At 43.3% G+C, this 18,299-nt stretch overlaps 1 protein-coding gene across 4 annotated transcripts in view; it reads left to right on the plus strand.

Annotated features, from left to right (window-relative positions):
- Window positions 1-18,299, plus strand: part of LOC102890212 (paralemmin-2) — a 303,901-nt gene that overhangs the window by 201,515 nt on the left and 84,087 nt on the right. The window contains exon 1 of one of the 4 annotated variants that reach the window (XM_006906090.3): window positions 2,557-2,725. The exons of 2 other annotated variants lie outside the window; for them this stretch is intronic. The gene's annotated coding sequence lies outside the window, so the exon portion shown is untranslated. Of the gene's footprint in view, window positions 1-2,556; window positions 2,726-3,135; window positions 3,329-18,299 lie in introns of those variants that run through there. One more of the 4 variants, XM_015599965.2, reaches the window with a different exon arrangement.

Consider the following 18,299-nt stretch of genomic DNA (forward strand, 5'->3'; position numbering starts at 1 on the left):
TCTCACTCTTTCACGTACTTAAAAATCAACTGGGAGCTGCTACGATCCAGTTTCCCTGGCCCTGCCCCCAGAGATTCTGACTTAGTAGGTAAAGATGGAGGCCAGGAATCTGCAGTTTAATAAGCACAGAGGTGGTTCTGCTATCTGCAGTCCTGGGTAGTGGCTTTGGGCCCAGAGCAAGGTATCGCCACCTCAGCACTGTTGACATTGGGGACATGATGATCCTTTGTTGTCGGGGGGCTGCCCTGTACACTTTAGAATGTTTAAGAACATCCCTGGCCTCTATCCATTAGATGCCAGCAGCAGCCCCCACCACCCATTTTGACAATGAAAAATGTCTCCGGACATTGCCAAAATGTCTTCTGGGGGGTCAAATCGCCCCTAATTGAGAACCATCGGCCTAAGGGAAAATAAACGAGAATATGTTAATTAAAAAGTTTTTTATTTTTGCATGCAGACGTTTATACCCTGACATCTATTTCATTGAACAAATCAGACACATACTTCTGAGCACCCGATATATACTAAGCCTTTTATATAAAAATGTTTAATCATGGTCATTGCCTCTTTTAGTATCTTATAAAATGGAAGAAAAGGAAATTTTCTTGTAAATTAATATTTATTGAACATGCATTTTTCCTAAATTAATATTCCCAGTAATTTTCTATGAGATATACCAGAATGTTTAATATTAACATAAAATTTATATTAATTCATATTAAAATACAAAAATTAATATGAAAAGAAGTAATTCAGAATAAACCTAGTGTGAATTGCTGTATTCTTTCTAATAATTAAGCAAATTTGATTTGTAAACTTTACACATTTTAACATATGAAGAAAGAGTGATGATGCATCTGCGATAGTACTGTTTATAAAATCTCACCTCTGCTGTAATTTTAGACCATTTCCTTGGTGAGTCTATGGTGTATATAGATAAATAACTGTACCCACACATGCTGATTTCAATGTGAGTTTTTCACATGATAATGAAACATTAAAAAATAGATCCTAATGTAGGGCACCCAAATATTTAACTCTTTAAGTCGGTGACATGAGGAGTGGAAGGAAGAAAGGGAGAGAGGAAAGAGAAAGAAAAGAAAGAATTGATTGAGACTGAAAAAAAACGCATCAATGTAATCTCTGGCCACTAGTCAGCAAATTCTATTGAAATTTAAGAATGTAAGAGATTAGCTTACAAAAAAAAGCTGGTGAAACAATTCCTAAATGCAAAGAAAAGGAAGCCTATTGATATTCAGGAACCCTGAGGAGAGGAGCTGATGTCTCTATTGTAGACTTTATCTCCTTCCTGAAAAAAGGTGTCAAGAAGAAAGCTCAAGACAGGAAAGAAGGCTTTCTTGGGAGGGGAGGGTGCTATTTTTAATATGTCTTTAGGGTGGACAGGCTTTTAGGGTATTGGAAATCACGGAACTTTGTAGACTAGGAAAGAACCAGACCCAGGCAATTGTCTTTCACAGCTGTGTTTGGCATTCAGAACTGATGCTCAGGTGAGAACCTTCACCAGCAGTTACAACCTAGGATGGAAACTCACAAGAGAGTCAGGGGCTCTGACTTGCAAAGCTGGAGAGAATTACTGGGAAAACGAAAATCTTGATCATGCCTTAGTGGGAAGTTAAATTCACGAAATCTGACTTTATTTCCCTCTGCAGAGAACGTGCAGAGTAAGGTAACTCCTTGCTTCTTAAAATGCTGTTTTCTGTGTGGGTTGTGTCTGTGTGTGTCCTCTCAGGAGTTCTAGACAGTCCAAAGAGTCATTAACATTATTTAAATATTCATGGTGGGGGAGGGGGTTACAGACTGAAATTTCAGACAGCCAGGGAGTGAGGGATGGCTGGCCACCCGCCTAATCGAGCCCCAGGCAGTGTATCGGCTGCCTGCTTCCCCACCGCTGGCTTTGTTAACACTCACGCTTTGACACTAGGCCACCGCTGCCGCAAAGGGGAGGGCAGAATGAAGGCTCTGGCGAGCCAGTGAGACGGAAGCATCCCTCTCGACACCTCAGCCTCTGGGCCACGTCACACGGCGACCCCCATCCTTGTCAACCGCTCCCCGCTGTGGTACTTACTCGGGGACAGTCGTGATGCTGGGTAAGAGATAAGAGACTCGCTCCCCCTCAGCAACGCCCGGCGTTGTGAGCGCGCCCATGCTCCCACACACTTCCTCAAACTCATACACCTGTGTGTACACCAACACCCACGTCCACACGCACGCACACCACATGCCCACCCATGCGCTAACACAGGTCCGCTTACCCAGACACAGAGCCCTCTTCCCCCGTTTGCAAATTAGCTGCTTCACTTGTCTACTCGTCCCCCCGCCCCGCTCCTTCCCTCTTCCTTCCCTCCATCACTCCGTTTTATACATTCATTCATTTCTTGGTCTCTTGGTTTGTGCAAAGATTCCGCCAAAACCGCAGAGAAGGTGTGGGTGAATAGGGAGGGGATGGGGAAGCCGAGGGGCCGATCTTGGGCGCCGGGCACCCGGAGGGGGCGGGGAAGGGGCGGGTCCCCGGAGCCTGCGGGCGGCGCTCCCAGCCCTCCAGTGCGCCTGGCGGCCGCCGCTCCCCACAGATGCTCTCGGCCCATCCCGGGGCTGCCGACTCCTTTCTCCAGCGTCTCCCGGACGCCTGGAGCAGGAGGCAGTGGCTGCGCCGCGCTGGAACGGAGCCGGAGGACTGCACCCCCCCGGGATCCAGCGCCCAGAGGTGGGTGTCCAAGCTGATGCGCGGTGGCCCGGAACACCACGTTCCGGGACGCCTTCCTGGTGTTGGAGCTTCGGGCGTGGGGATAAGGTGGCCTGGGGAGGGGTTGGTGATCTGGGTAGTCCTTGGAAGCACCGCGGACTTTAAAGGGCTTTTATGGTACTTGTCTAGCGGAGCGTGTGCGGGGAGGGGAGCCGTGCTGTGCCATGTGGCTTTCAATTCCTAGGTTTGGAGGAGGGCCAGGTTTTTGGCTGCTTTATTCAATACTAAGTCATTTGTATATGTTTTAAAAAATAAACATAGGAACAACTCCAACATGTACATAAATACACACAGTCGGGCTGTACAGGAAAAGCAGCGAATACCACAGGGCGGTAGACGCCTCCCCAGACCCTGGAGCCGCGGTGGTTGGAACCGCGGGTTCTGGCTCGCGTGGAAGGCGCGGGTCCCGCTTCCTTAGATGGCAGCGCTGGGGGCGTTTTCAGAAGTCTGGAGTTTTGCAGGGAGACTGAGTCCGGCCAGCCGGAGCCTTTTCGGGTCCGGGAAACGAGCTCGGGATGGGATGCGGAAGAGGGAGCAGCCCTTCTGCGCGGGGAGCGAGCAAAGGTACACGGGTCCGAGCTGAGCCTAGAAGTTCGGCTCGCGGCTGGGATTCTGGCTGTTAGAGTCCGATGTTTTAATCCCAGGTAGAGCCGGAGTGCCCGTCTCTGGGCCTTTTGTGGGGACGCTTTGGTGAGTCAAAGAGGCGCATCGTGGTGGTGAGAGCCAGATACACTGCCCCTCGTGCGCGTGGAGGAGGCGCGCCCTCAGGGATAGGGGCGAGGAGATACCGCGGCCCGGAGAACTTGTAGAGGAGCGGAGCGGAAGACAGGGGACTGACTCGAAGTCCGTTAGGGCGGGGAGCCTGGGAGCCCAGGAGTTCGCCGAGGGAGGTGGCGCGGGCCGGGGAGCGGTGGCGCTGGTGGCCGGGTGAGAACTGAAGGCAACCGGCGGGATGCGCGCTGAGCGGGGCGAGGCGGGGAGCGGGCCCGCGGGAGCGGGACCCGAAGCCGGGTTCCTGAGCTCTCCTGCTCGGATGAGAGACGCTCGCCAGCCCTGGGGGTCCCTCATCGTTCTGCAAAAAAAAAAATGGGGGGACATCTCGGAGGAAGGTGACTCGTTTAGAGAGGCGGTGGATTCTCTCTCCAGACCGGATAAAGCCCGTTTCCCGCCTGGGGTTAGTAGTGGTTTGGCTGATAGACAGTGTGGTTAAATTTTGATAAATCTGTACCATTCCCTGTAGCAGTTTTAAGTGCAACGCCATTAATTTGGGCAAACTTTCCCCGCCCCCCCTCCTAAATATATTTGCCTTTGAAAAGAGACTTCCCCCCCCCCATGCATATCTCTACAAATATAGCATATCTTTGAGTCTTTGAACAAGTTCTCAGGAAGCACCCTTCCATCTTATCACAGTTCCCAGGTGCCTGGAGGCTGAATAAGAGCGAACCCACCCCTCACCATTGTAATCCCAGGGGCTCTGTTTCCTTGTCTTTGTTCTAATTAAAGAGAGTTCACTTAAGCATCACACTTTTCTCTGGACATATTCCCGATTTAATTAAACATTCTCCTCCCAGCAGGGTAGTCTCCCCAAATTTATTGATCAACAGCATTTCAGAGTAACAAGTCTAGAAGTGAGGTGTATCTTTAGTAAGGAGTTTTACTCTGTTTCTTTAAGCATAAAGCCTTTTAAAAATTAAAACTTGTCCAAAAGCACCTTCTAAACAGCTGTCTGTCCTCTGCCGGCTCTCTCCTCCTCAGTTCTGACACAGACTCTCTGCTTAAAGGGCATTTTCTCCTTCAAGTGGACACATGGTGGGTCTTACAGGCCCTGCAGTTATTTTGGGCTGCACCAATAAAATTAGTCATGAGCCAGGAAAAATGAAAGTAATGCTATGTAGGTCTCCCAACAAACTGCAGTTAAGTTTGGAGCTGTTTCTCTGGCAGCAGAGTTCATTTCAGTTTCTTTCTGGAATGCCGAGGCGCTGCTATCATGAGAGGATGGCTGGGCTTTAGGACGGGACATTTTGAAATACCCATTATCTCATAGCTCTGGCATGACAGTTGGCACAGCTTCCTGTGTGCAGAGTTTGGGGTAGTTGTCAGAATTTATTTCACTTCCATAAGTTGCTCATTCTCACTCAGTAGTCTCAGTACCTCAGGCTATAAATTGAAGCAGGTTGTCTTATTTTGTTATCAAGTAAGGGGGAAATATCCACTTTTTAAAAAAATTTCCCAAACTTTCAATATTTTAGTATAGAACATATTAAATGTCACTTTAAAAAAATGCTAACATTCTGGACTGACTTTCTAGTTAATATAATTATCGTCTAGATACCCTCTTTTAGATTTGTTGGACTCTTAAAGCATTCATGTCTCAGATTTCTCATGGTGTCATTATAAGTCTACTTATTACGGTAATAAGAAATGTTTCAAATAGAGATGAAATTGAATTTGGATGGAGCACGTATTGAGGAATTTTAATAATTGAAACAGGCACATGTTGAAATTTACTTCTGAAAACCAAGAGGAGGATGTTTCATTCCCTTCTTTCATTTTATACATTTCTCAACATGGTATGATCTTTCTTGAATTCGCCTCTGCAATGGCTGTTCTTTGATCTTCAGAAACACACGAGTTACCCTTTACTTAGATTATTGTTGGCACAAGGGAACCTGTTCCAGCTATTGGAAATTTGAAGTAATTATTATGCTTATCAGAGTTAACAATTTTAGTGTTAGTAAACTTGATACCCAGAGGCAAATTTTCTGTGAAGCTAAACAAACAAACAAACAAACAGAAAAACAACAAAAAAAACTTAAGATTCAGCCTTCTGCACTAGCACCAGCCTTCCCCAGTAGCACTTGGAGTGACTTGGGCCTGAGAGAGGCAGTGCCTCCATAAACCATGATGAGACATATACGTATATATATATTTGCTGGATAATCCCCTTCTAAGAATATATATATGACTACTGTTTAAGTTGTGGACATTTGCCATTGAAACACATTTTTAGGACTGTATTTTTATCGCAAAGTTGAAATCGTCTCTATTCCCACAGGAAAATCCACTATTTTACTCAAAGAGGAAGTTATAGTTTGTTTATGCAGTTTAAATAGTATTAGATTAATTAGAATACTTACGAAATGGAGTGCTCTAAGTTATATAGTACCTGAAGTTTAAACCTAAGTCTTAAAAATTTGTTTCAACTGTTACTGATGACAGTGTTTCTAAAATGTAATGAATGAATATCTTGCCTCCATTTCTTCTTATCCTGGCGAATATACTGTTGTGCTTCCACGGACAGTTCAGGATTGTAGTCTCAGTGTGGCGTTAGCATAGATAGGAATTATGATTTACAGGCATGTAGAAGTGTGATTGTGGAACCCAGTCCAGGACAGACTCTGGAGGCTGCCTTTTGTGAAAACTAACATCCTCATACAAATGTAACTTCTGTTCTTTGCCCCACTCTCAGAAAAATGAATGAATTAATATTTTCCCTTCTTCGTGCAATAAAACGGGATGTGCTTTCAGCAAGGCGTTCTTTTTTGCTGTTGAAGTGAATCCTGAGACTGAGAAGGTACAGGAAAGGACAGCCAGCGTGGGAAAAGAGATTGAGGCGTCTTCGGGCCCCATAGACTTCTTTTCTCTTTAGTTCTCTCCTCTCAAGTCTGAGACTACCAGTGCTGTAAGGCTTTGGCGGGGTACATTTGAGCAGGATTACGGGACTTGTAACTAGCATTTGTTTTTATCTTTGTGGGAGGGGGTCTCAGAGTGACCGAATGGGCCATGCAGCTGGAGAAGGTGCTCTTTGGAAGAAGAATGCTTCTGGTTTCCTTATCCAGGTGGGCTGGGGTTGGGATGGAACTTTGCTCAAGTGGGCGTGAAGGGTTGGGATTTTTTGTTTGGTTTTGTCTTTTAAGTCTTGTAAGATTCTTGTCTCAATTGAGAGCAATGTGAATGCCAGGGAAGAGGAACTTAGTGGGGAATTTGTCATTGTCCTTTGAGCCCTTTTTTTCTTAGGTGTGAGCAGATGCTTGGTTGGAGCAGATGGGATGAGTAGAGCCAAATATTCAGTTGCTATGATGCCCCAGTTAGGTATTCAGACCATGGCAGGGCCAAAACATTTTAGTGCCTTGGCCAAGTTCTCTGTAAGAGCTGGAGCATGTCACATGAACAGAATGAATCTTAGTTTCTTCATCTTTACAAATGGGGATTCCATAAGTAAACAGTCTTTAAAGTTAATCTTAAAAATTCCAGTAATTGTGTAGCAGATCAATTGTTTATCCTTCACACTGATTTGATCAAGAAGCTCTGAGAATGGTTATTCTCCAAGACTAACCTTTACCTTCCCACCCTCCAGCGCCTCCTTTTGACTTGGGGGAATCTGGTCAACATTCTTTTCCTCCCTTTACCCCGGAATCACTGACACTGTTGTATTGAGGCTTCTTTCAGTTTTCCTTATTTGCTCCCTCATAATACTTTGAGGACTCAAATTTTCAGGACCTTAATCCTGGGAATTAATCTCAGTCAGTGACCTGCATGTGATGGGTGTCAGTGGGAGTCTCCTTCTGGAACTCCTGCAAGATGCTTTGCCAGCTCTATTGAGTTTACTCTGTCCCCAAGACAGGAAAGTGGATTAAATAAATATTTGCAATGAGAGTTGAAATAAACAAGGTCTTCAGAAGAGCCTGAGAAACCTAGTGAATCCAGTCCTTTTTGCCTTACCATTGAAATTTTCACAGATTTGCAGTAGACTTGGCTGGTTGGATGTATTATTATGTAACATCATTGTGAGGTGGACACACCAGAAATGTTATTTTGAGTAAGTTCTTAAGTGCTACAAATCAAACACATAAAATGTATCTTCCATTCTTGGTCCAAACCTTTCCAACAAATTTGTGGTGGCAGCCAGAACCAGGGTTCCAGATTAGGATGAGCTTGTGCGTTTAAGGAAGTGAGTCGTTTAGAAAAAGCAGCTGGGGATTCACAAGCAACATGATTTAAAAAGCGGAACTTTGTACCGCGTAAACCCAGTTTGTGAGGCCCCTGTAAAGTTTTCTTTTTAGTCACTGTCTGCTAGAGGAAAGTTCACCCTCAAAATGTCTGTGGAGCGGGGACTGTCCACCCCAGGTCCAGTGACTCTCCAGTGCCCATACTCCGTTTAAGGACCTCAACACTGCGTGAAGACTCAATTTCCTAGGAATCTGCCTGTTCACTTGGGCAGCACTTATGGTCATGTGGTCTCATCACCCCAGTGTCCACGTAGGGATTCCTGGATCCCGGCACAGACTGTCAGGATCACTCATCTGGGAAGAGCCTGGATACAGCTTTTAAAACTGGTTTTCCTCGTGGTGCCAAATACCAGGTGACAGTGGCTATTCTGGGGCTATGTCAGCAGGTCTACAGAGATCTGCTTGAGCTTTCTGCCCCATGGAGCACCTTATCTGCTATATAGGATTGGTAAGAAATAGAGTCAATGTATAAAGATAGATAAATGCCCGTCCAGAAATATTAACCTCTCTTTGAATTATGTAAAGATGTATTTTACTGCTTTGCACATGCTTTAGTGAGGGGGCCTTGAGAAGGATTATTGCTATGCAGAGTAAGGATAATATAATGCTAGAGCAGTTTTTCCTGGGTTGTCAGAGGGGGCTGGGCTGGAATTTTCTATACAGTGCTTAGAGCGCCCTTGGCTGGTAAAGTTTAGAGGACAATTTCCAGGTTTTTAGTCTTTTGTTGGTTAGAAGGGAAGTGTCTATGCATGGAACTGCCACCCACATCTCACCAAGTTCTGTGAAGAGGTGGCGGGGGTTGCGTTCCTCAGGTGGCCATCCTATCCACAGCCCATGACTCTTTCCGGGGCGTTGGCGGTGAATCTGTGGGCCAGGACTGACCTAAGCTTCCTATAGCAGAGACAGGCCCTGCAGACTGGGGAAAGCCCCAAACCTGGGCCGTGGAGGGGGATGATATCTACTTACCTTTCCTTCTCCTCAGCCTGACTTAAGCCTTTAATGCAGAGCTCTGCCAGGGCCCGCCTGAGCCCTGTACCTGGGTGTTTATAGGGAAGGTGTGAGGAAGGCCAAATTTCACTTTTCCGTAGGCAGTTAACTGACTGCTTTTAGCCCCTCTCCCTGACTGCACTGGCTTACATTATCATGATGTCATTCCCACAGTGGAATAATGAAGAAAGTTACTTTGTAGCGATGCCTTGCGTAAGTTTTATGATACAGCCTGTCAACAGAGAAAGACACCATTGTTTGGCCCTTTTTATGTGGGAAGTTGTGTGAGTGATTTTTCCCAAAGGAATAAATCTGAATTTTCTAGAAAATTCACATATTTCACAACCCTGAATTCAAAAATTTTTTTCTGTCTGTGAATGAAAATCAAGGTCCATGTGCCATGGGCTGTGCGAATCCAAGGGTATATTTAGCCTGGCAAATTCTTATTTTTCATTAGAACATTTTATCGTTGTAAAGGATAGCGAGAATACTCTTCCGACATAATTCTAGATGAGCAGAATACATTCATTTGGGGAGGAAAATGAGCAAACTGTATTGGAAACTTAGATCGTATCCAAAGTGCTTGTGATTATTTCTGTTTGGGATCATTTGTCCTTTAGAGAAAAGTTCAATTTGGTGATAAATACAGCACAAAGACAGGCCTCGAGAGTGGGAGGCATGGCTTTTACATGAAATCACAATGTGTACATTGTTTTAAAATATTCTTTTCATCATATGCTTCCTTATGAAAACAATTCAGTCTCCGAGGCATGACATGTTATGCCTCGGAGAAGCTATAAGATAGAGGAGCGGAAGGGGCAGAAGTCCCTCCCTTTCCAACCACTGTTCAGTGTGGACTGGAGTTTTCTCTTCTAGGGAACTCTCTGTAATGCCCAGGGATGCCTTGATCTTGAGGTTTCCTGGATCGGTGCTGGGAGGAGCTAAGAGAGAATTAACATTTTTTGAATGCCAGATGCCAGACTGGTTGCTTTTCTCCACTATTTTCCTTAATCCTTATAATCACCACCATTTTTCAAATGAAGACACTGAGGCCCTTAGAAGTTACATAACCAGCCAAAGGTCCCACAGCTATACAACATCAAGCCAGCGTTTCTACCCAGCTCCCTCCTCTTATTAAACCAGTGCTTTGGGACCTCGCTGCTCAAAGTGTAGTCTGAAGACCCGCAGCATTGACATCACTCCAAGAGCTTGTTGAAACCAGAGAGTCCTGAGCCCCATCTCGGACCTGCTGAATCAAAATCTGCATTTTAACTAAATCTAGTTTGAGAAGCTCATCACCACTATGAAAACTAGCCCATCCACAAATTTGACCTTAGAGATTGGTCTGTCTGGGAGCAGGGAAGGGTGCTGCTAGAATCTAGTGGGATGCAGCTAAACATTCCACGGTGCACAGGACGGCCCCTTGCAGCAAAGAATTATCCTGCCCATTACGTCCATAGTTGAGAAGCTGCGGTCTAGTTGTCCATGAAGTCATGTGCCGTAAACATGTCTCTGTAGCTCCGGATATCTGCAGATCTCTAGCAAGCATATCTTACATGAGATGGTACAAATTCCAGTGGGACTGGGAAAGGGAACAAGAGCTTAAATTGCAGCATGAATGATTCTGTTAGAGTGTGGAGAGTGTCTGGCTATCCTATCCAAGAAGCTGTGAAATGCTCCTGAGCATGTACTCGGAGCTGCTGGGGGGCTGCGAAGAGGTGACATTCCCCAATCCTGCCTGGCAACAATGCTTTTCGTTTCTGTGTTTTACTCCCCAAACTTGCCCAGGCCTCTGCTCTCTATCTTTCAGTTCCAGAGCATGCTGCATTGGGTCAGCTGTGCCACCTGGAGGCTGGGGAAGAAAAGAGAATAAATGAAAGACTGAGAAAGACAGGCAAAGCCTCATTCCTGCCCATCTATCTATGTATTTCCCGCTTTTCTCACTCGGCTCCTTTAATTCCACCAGGCTGCAGGCCCTTCCACAGGTCAGCGGTTATCTTCCCCTCCTTCTCCTCTTTAGATTCTGGCCCAGAACATCTGGGACCATATTTTTTCCATCCCGTCTGCCTCCCTCTCTCCTTTTCTCTCTGTCTTCCTTTTACGAGCTGAAAATCAACCTGAATTATGACTGGGAAGTGAAACCAGCATGCCCAATATAAATTCAGAGGGGGAAAGTTTTGAAATGAAAGTATAGCCAATTAAAAGCCCCCTGTCCTTCATCTTCAGTTATGAGAGTCTCCTTCAGAATGGCTACAAACATCTCTACCTCCATTCTTGTTTTACTCCTATTAATAAACTTGCTTTTTTTGAGCTCCAGAATTTTAAAACAAGAGGTTTTTTTCAATGCTATTTTTTCCCCAGCTTTCTTCCATTATTGATGTTACAACAGTTATTTCTCACTCCTTTTTTAATGAACATTGTCTGTGAAGTAGACTGTTCTAGACAAGTTTTGGAGCCAAACCAGATTTACAGCAAGCCATTCCAAGAGAGGGAAAACCACTTTGCAACTTCCAGGTACTGTCTTTTCGTAACTTTCGTCATCCCTTGCAAAGGAAAGGTGGGGCCGTAGAAGTGGAAGGAGGCTTGGGGAGTGACTGGCGGGCTGTGCAGAGCATCCAACCCCAGCATTTGGACTTAGAGGCCGGGGCAGAGGAAGCCAGAGTGCTGGGCTTCGGGCCAGAGGGGAATGTATCTTCCCAGGTCTGGGAAGCCTGTGTTTTTCCAGCAGACAAGCTGATCTGCTCTAGAGGGCTTTAAATGAGGACATGGGGGAGTTGCAGGGACTAGTTGGAGCCAGAGAACATGAGAGGAGTTATCAGTTATGTCACAAAAAGGGGAGATTTGACATCTGGTCATTGATTCCTAGTACTGTTTTGAGAAAATAATTTGGAAATCAGTATCGGAAACAATTTTGTCTTTAATATAAGTCTTGAAGGTATGAAAACAAAAGGAAGAAAACTGACCTGGGCTGTCTGAGACTTGGCATCTAGACTTTATTATTGTAATTAATGATTAAGTGCATCTTTTAGGCCGGATACGTATTAGACTCAAACAACCCTGTGTGGTGCTTGGGTTGTTTTAATCCCATTTTAAAGATGAAGACACTGCAGCTGGGAGAGGTGAGATGAATTGGTCAAGGCCGGGCCCATATCACATATATTTTTCCTTTCTTGTTTCTGTGTTGGCTAAGCCTCTGCTCTTTCGAGGAGAGAGAGGAAACTGGACCAGGAGTTTTGACTTTGATATACTTAAGCTACTTGTTTTAAACTGAACATCCCTCCTCTGGGTGATTAGCCCCTTGATTTTAAAGGCAATCTCTGCTTCTGTGTCTTCTTCCTTTGAGACCCCTAACTCCCCCAAGGCACCAATCCTCTCTCCAACCCACACCCCCGTAAGTGTATTCTCCTGTCTCATGAATTCCTCAAGGGGCCTTTCGGGCTTGATAATGTATGTCATATCTTGCAAAATCCACTAACCTTTCTTTTCCACATATTATACCTTTCAAAATTGGCCTGGAAAATGCTAGCAAGAATCGTCACACAATTGACTGCTGCAAATACTTGGACAAATAAAAAAGTAACAATTACTGGGGGTTTATGAAGAATGGATCCAAGCCAAGGACAGTTTGTATGAATAGAGGAAGATGTAATATACTATGCATACAATTGAATAAAACCTTGAACCTTTAACACATGCCCATGTTCATCCACAAATTGTGATCAGGCTTTTTTCAGAATAGTGTAACTTTGAAAAAGTTTAGATTTTTACATTTCTTCACAGAGTTCAATCTTTCATAGAGCAGATACTCTGAGATTAAAGTGGATTTCAGCTGTTTGTTGATAACAAATATTTATTAAAAGTCATGTCCTATTTCATCAAGTGCCGTATATGTATTGTCATCTTTGACCCTCATAATATCCTGTTGGGGAAGATACCATTATTCTAATATTTTTGTTTAAGCTGAAGAAACTGAGGCACAGGGGTTATGGATAAGGGCACATAGCAAGTGTCAAAGCCGGAATTTGAATTCCTGTAGTCTGGCTTTTATAGATAATCTCTTAATCACCTACACTTGATATAAACTACACTTAATACAAACTACGCTTGCCATCTTTTACTATGGTTGAGGGTATGAATCTTAGCATATAAACGAAGGCTTGCAAAAATATAGCATTTAAAACTTACATAAATTAACTTAATTTTGTCTCCAAGTCTTCTACCTTTTCAGCTAACGGAAAATTCAACCTCGATTATTTTTGGAACACACCCACCTTGTCATTGTATCCAGGGTCTAAAGTTGGAGAAGGTGCTGGGTTGTGGGAAGGGGGCCTTCCAGACACCTGTCTATGCTGATTTAAGCTGTGATTTCCAGTCACATGTCTGTACTGCTTTTGACTGTTCCTGTCTACATGGTCAACGTTGAGGCTTTCTGCTAGTCTGAGCAGGCATGAGATGGAGCACAGAATTCTGGGAACCTGGAGCCTGGAGTATCTCCTCTGAAGTCTTGCCAGTTACCCTAGAAGCTTCCAGGAAACAGAGCAAAACACCCCCCGGAGTGGAGGGAGAAAAGACCCTTTCTCAAAATACCTTGCGTAATCTTGTCCCTGGCTTAGAATTTTACAAAAGCCAGGAAGAACCTCTACTCCTTGACACCAGATCCCAAGCAAGCATTTAAATTGAAAGCCTGGCTGGCTGCCTAAGGAGGAAGGAGGGGAGAGAAAGTAAAAGAAGACATTTACTAAGATCTCAAAAATGTTCATGGCGTGGAATGGTGGTTGCCAGGGGCTGGGGAGAGAGGGAGGTGGGAGTTGGTGTTCAGTGGGAACAGGGTTTCAGTTTTGCTAAATGAAAAGAGTTTGTGGATGGATGGTGGTGATGGTAGCACCACGATGTGAATGTTCTTAACGCCACTGAACGGGACACTTCAAAATGGTTAACATGGTAAATGTTACGTATATTGTACCAGAGTAAAAAGGCATTCGTCATCAATACAGAAAGCTTATTTTATTTCCTTTGTAAAAACTTTGACTTTAATTAGAAATAATAAAAAGATAATATCCAAATGACAGAAATTAAAAAAAAAATGATTTAAAAAAGTTCATGAAAACTGTTTTTTTTACAGTCAAAGGGGGAAAGCAGACTTGAATCCTCCAGCTGTGGATATGTTCGTCTTTCCTTGGGGACGTGCCAACTCTTATCTGAACCCTGAGCCCAGCCTAGGTCTTGAACCCTCTGGGCCCTAAATATCCAATTGTGAGTTAGCTCAGAGGGTATTCGAGGGTCCTGGCTGAACATTCCCGTAAAGACTGCTCAGTGGGAGGAGCCTGGGGGGTTTCGCAGCCCTCATAGGAGGCCAAGGGCTGATACTTTCTACTGTCTAGACAGCTCTCTGGCCCTGGGATGAGAGCAGCTCCTAAATACCACAGCTTTGTCATCAAAGGAATCCCACGCTATCACATCTCTCAGTATTGTTTCCTTTGCAAATTAACTCTGGCTTGTCACATTTCCAAGTTGGAAACTCCTCCCACAGCCCCCTTATTTTTTACCACAGTGGTTCCATGACGAGGGAAATGATGGATGCCTAGACTTGTCTTCTGGCATTCAGAGTGTCAGATATCTGGGCCCTACACAGGGAGCCCTAGTTCAAATCCTGGTTTTGTCATTTGCTATCCATGCCACTTTGGATGAATTATTAAACCTTTGTAAGCTTCAGTTTCCTCGTCTGTAAAATGGGAATAATAGTACTTTCCTCATAGAGTTGATGTGAGGATTGAATGAGAAAATGTAGATAGCTTAACAGAGATCCTGGCACATGGTTAGCATTCAATACTAAAATACAGAGGAAGCTGTATATTACCCACTAAAAGTCAGGCATTTTGACTATTTTTAACATATCGTTCCCTTAACATGACCATAAACATTAGTGTCTATGTTTGTCACAATTGGAAGCACTTATAGACACAAATATAGACATTAGTATCTATATTTGTCACAATTGGAAGCACTTATAGACAATTGGATCTGGTTCCTATCCTTCCTTTCCTATTTCACCTCCCTTTAAGATGATAGTTGTTTTAAGCAAGCGCAGTAACTGATTTTGGAGACTCTCATATTATCAAGTAGAGAAAGAGCTTCCTTGTTTTTTTATCAGATGATAACAAAGTAAATGTGGCCTGGCTTTCTTATCACTGGGAAGATACAGGATGAGGAAGGAGAATGACCGTTAGTAGATAACCTTCTAACTGATGAAGGAGTCAGTTTTTTCTAACTCTGGGCAAATTAGAGAGAGTAAGATGCCAGGTTCCAATCTCTTTGTAACAGTGGGTCCGATGACACTGCCCCTGTGGACAGTGGTATCGTCATGGTCGTTCTCTCAATTAAGAATTTTATATTTAGATTTATTTTAATTTCAAGTATTAAAATACTCTTGTTTTTCTAGTGATAATTAAACTCTTAAAAGTTAAAAATGAAGTAAAATTAAATTGTTGTTGCTGAATGAAATAATTTTCTGTTAAAGGGTGCCCTAAAAAGCATTCTAGAATGTAGGTCTAAGACATCATCTGGCTGGTGCATTACTTATTCTGTTCCTGTTTGTCTGCCAGGTATTTCCTACCCAGGAGTTCATTGACTTCAAGGCATTTGAATCCATTCTGAGCCGGGAGAAAAAACATCTGAGTCTCCTTCGCCCTAACAATAGTTTTTTTTTTTTGTTTCGTTCTGGTTTTAATGCGTTGTACACAGTCCTTTAAAAAACGGGCGTTTGAGGGGGGCAGTGGGCGTGAACAGAGGCATTTCCTCCTCCACCCTAGCTGTTGCTAAGCTGTAAGCTAATATTGTGAGAGAGAAAAAATATCAAGGTCTCAACTTTCCTTGGCATATTGCTTTGTATTTTTGTTTACTAGTATTAGTGAAGACTTCTGGTTCAAGCTGAATGGTTTGCACTTTAATTTGCTAACTTCGAGTTTTGCTTAGATTAACTCAAGGTGCCTAGGCTTCTTGGACTCCTGGAGGGTCTTTTTACACCTTCCTTGTTATTCTCTTGTGGTCTTTCTGTTAGCATTTCTGATCAAGAATTTCTTTTATGTTGATAATTGCTCAATCTGCTGGGCTACAGAAAGGTCTGTTGTGCTGCCTTTAAATTTATTTTTATGTTTGTTGTTAAAAGTGAAAACAAAACGTGGTGATTTATTTTCTCTGTTTAAATTTTGATACTTTTCTTTTTCCCAAAATCCATTGAGAATGATAAGGCAGTAGTGGCTGGAATACTCCTGTGGCATTTAGCAAGAGAGGATTTAGCAAGTGAGAATTTCCCAGATTGGGTTTAGCATTTAGTATTTGTTTCTGTTCCAAACTTTTTTTTTGTAAGACCATAATTTTGAGTATTTGGTAGAACTTGAGGCAGATAGAATTTCATGGAATGTATAATCCTTTGGGGCTGTGTATTTTCCTCAAATAAACTTGCATGATGGATTGGTCACATAGGACCAAGTCTCCAGCAGATCTCATTTGGCTAATTTTGTTATTTTTATTTTTCTGTTTTCCTGATTAGACTTCTTTCCTACCTCCTTTAAGGGGGCAGCTGTGTTGCATGAAAATAAGAAGCATGGGTGATGAGTCCAGTTAGGTATTGTGGTGGGCTTGGCAGCGGCTCACACTACTAATGAAGTGGTATAGGAACCGCCTCGCCAGCGGCTGCAGTATTTGGTCTGGGGTGTTCTCCAGTGAGAGCAGGACTGAAACTTTCCTAAAAGCAGCTCTTCTCTTGGTTACTTACCTCACTTCTGGGTAAACAAGGTGCCAGAAATAATTAGCCCTAGCTGTCGGAGTATAGGGCTGTCTACCAGGGAAGGATCTGTTAGTATGGAAGCAAGAACACAGCACAGGAAGGAAGCTGACATTTTTCAGTGTCCACTTGACTCAATTTGCAACAAGTTTTATTTTCTAACGCTATCCAGTAATCCACAGTTTCACCAAGGTGAAAAGTCACGGTCTCTAAGAGGACTAGGTTGTAGAGCAAGGGGCCTGAGAGAGTAGGGAACTCAGAATGTCCTGATATCCAGTTATTCCACTTCCCGTAGCCTCGGTTTTGTTCACTGCAAGATGGGATGAACAGCATCGATGATTAGCTGTCGCTATTAAGGATTAAATGCACTAACACATCCAAAGTGGCTGGCCCATTTTCAATAATTCAGTTTTGAATAAATATATATTCCTCTCCTCAATCATTCAGGATCAAATGAGTTGACATGTAAAAACTTTTTTGAAAATGACATATTAATTATTTTTTGTGTTTGCCTCTTAGTTGACTTCAAAACATTTGTTGGTCCCAGAAACAGAAGAGAAATATCTTCTGATCATGAGACGGGTGTATTTTTAGTTTTTTTAAGTCGACTGTATGTCATTCTTGCGGCTTATTCATGTGGTTGATTTAAACCCTTCCATATTCTTGATGGTGCCATATGCATTCACTTGATTCTAAAACCATGGGTTGACCCGGAAGTGCTGAGGAAAAGACAGCTACCAAACATTCCATCTGCCTCATAGAACCTCTGTCTGTGGGGGGACAAGTGTGGCAGAGGTAGAGCTGCAATGAAGTGACTCCCAGTGGTCACTCACGCTTACCAGTTTCTGCCTGGTCAGATTTACCAGGAGTGATTTGAACATGATTCAGAGATGGTTTTATAAGAATTTTTGTTTTGGTTGAATCATCATCTGGTGGCTATTTCCACTTTTCTGATGTCATTTGATTAGCTCAAGGATGCTCAACCTTTATTGTCCTGACTCATGAAGGGATGCTGCTTGCTAATTAATGGTGAGACCCCAGGGAGGAAGGGGGTTGGCAGGCATCCCCACTTGATGGGTATTATGGCAAATTCCAGAGAGGGAAACATATGATGATGACTCCCAGCAAAGCAGTACTAACAACCTTGCACAAAACCCATTGTGGAAACTTTCACCTTAATTTAATACATTCATCTTCCCCAGGGAGGAGGCTGAGCTGATATCACCCAGTCCCATTTTGCACACAAAGAAATTTGAGTCTCAGGGAAGCTAAGTGAATGGCTCAAGGTCACACACCTGGATCTGGCAAAATTCCAGACGGGTACAGACCACCAAAGTTAGAGGAGAAAGGAAAGTTTAGAAAGACTTTCTACTATCAACTTTTCTATATTGGTTGGATAGGTTCCAAAAAACAATAATCATTTTTTTAAATAATCATTTAAAAAAATCTAAAAATTTCATTTATTATAGCTGTAATTATTCAAATTTGAGAGAATGAAAAAAAAAAAGGATCTTATCAGACCTTTACTCCAATCCTTTCATTTAAGAAACTGAAAGTCTAAGACTAGTGCAATTAAGAAATTTTATCAACATGATAAGCTGGCTAGTGTATAAAATATATCTCAAAACTTAAGAGACTATATTCTAATCACTAAAAAAGGATCATTATGTAATGTGATAGAGGTGCTAATATTGTAGTACATTATACGAGAGTATCAAATTAACACGCTGTATACCTTAAATTTATACCAGGTTAT

This window comes from Pteropus alecto, unplaced genomic scaffold, assembly GCF_000325575.1.
Source record: "Pteropus alecto unplaced genomic scaffold, ASM32557v1 scaffold111, whole genome shotgun sequence".
In the NCBI taxonomy this organism is placed as follows: domain Eukaryota; kingdom Metazoa; phylum Chordata; class Mammalia; order Chiroptera; family Pteropodidae; genus Pteropus; species Pteropus alecto.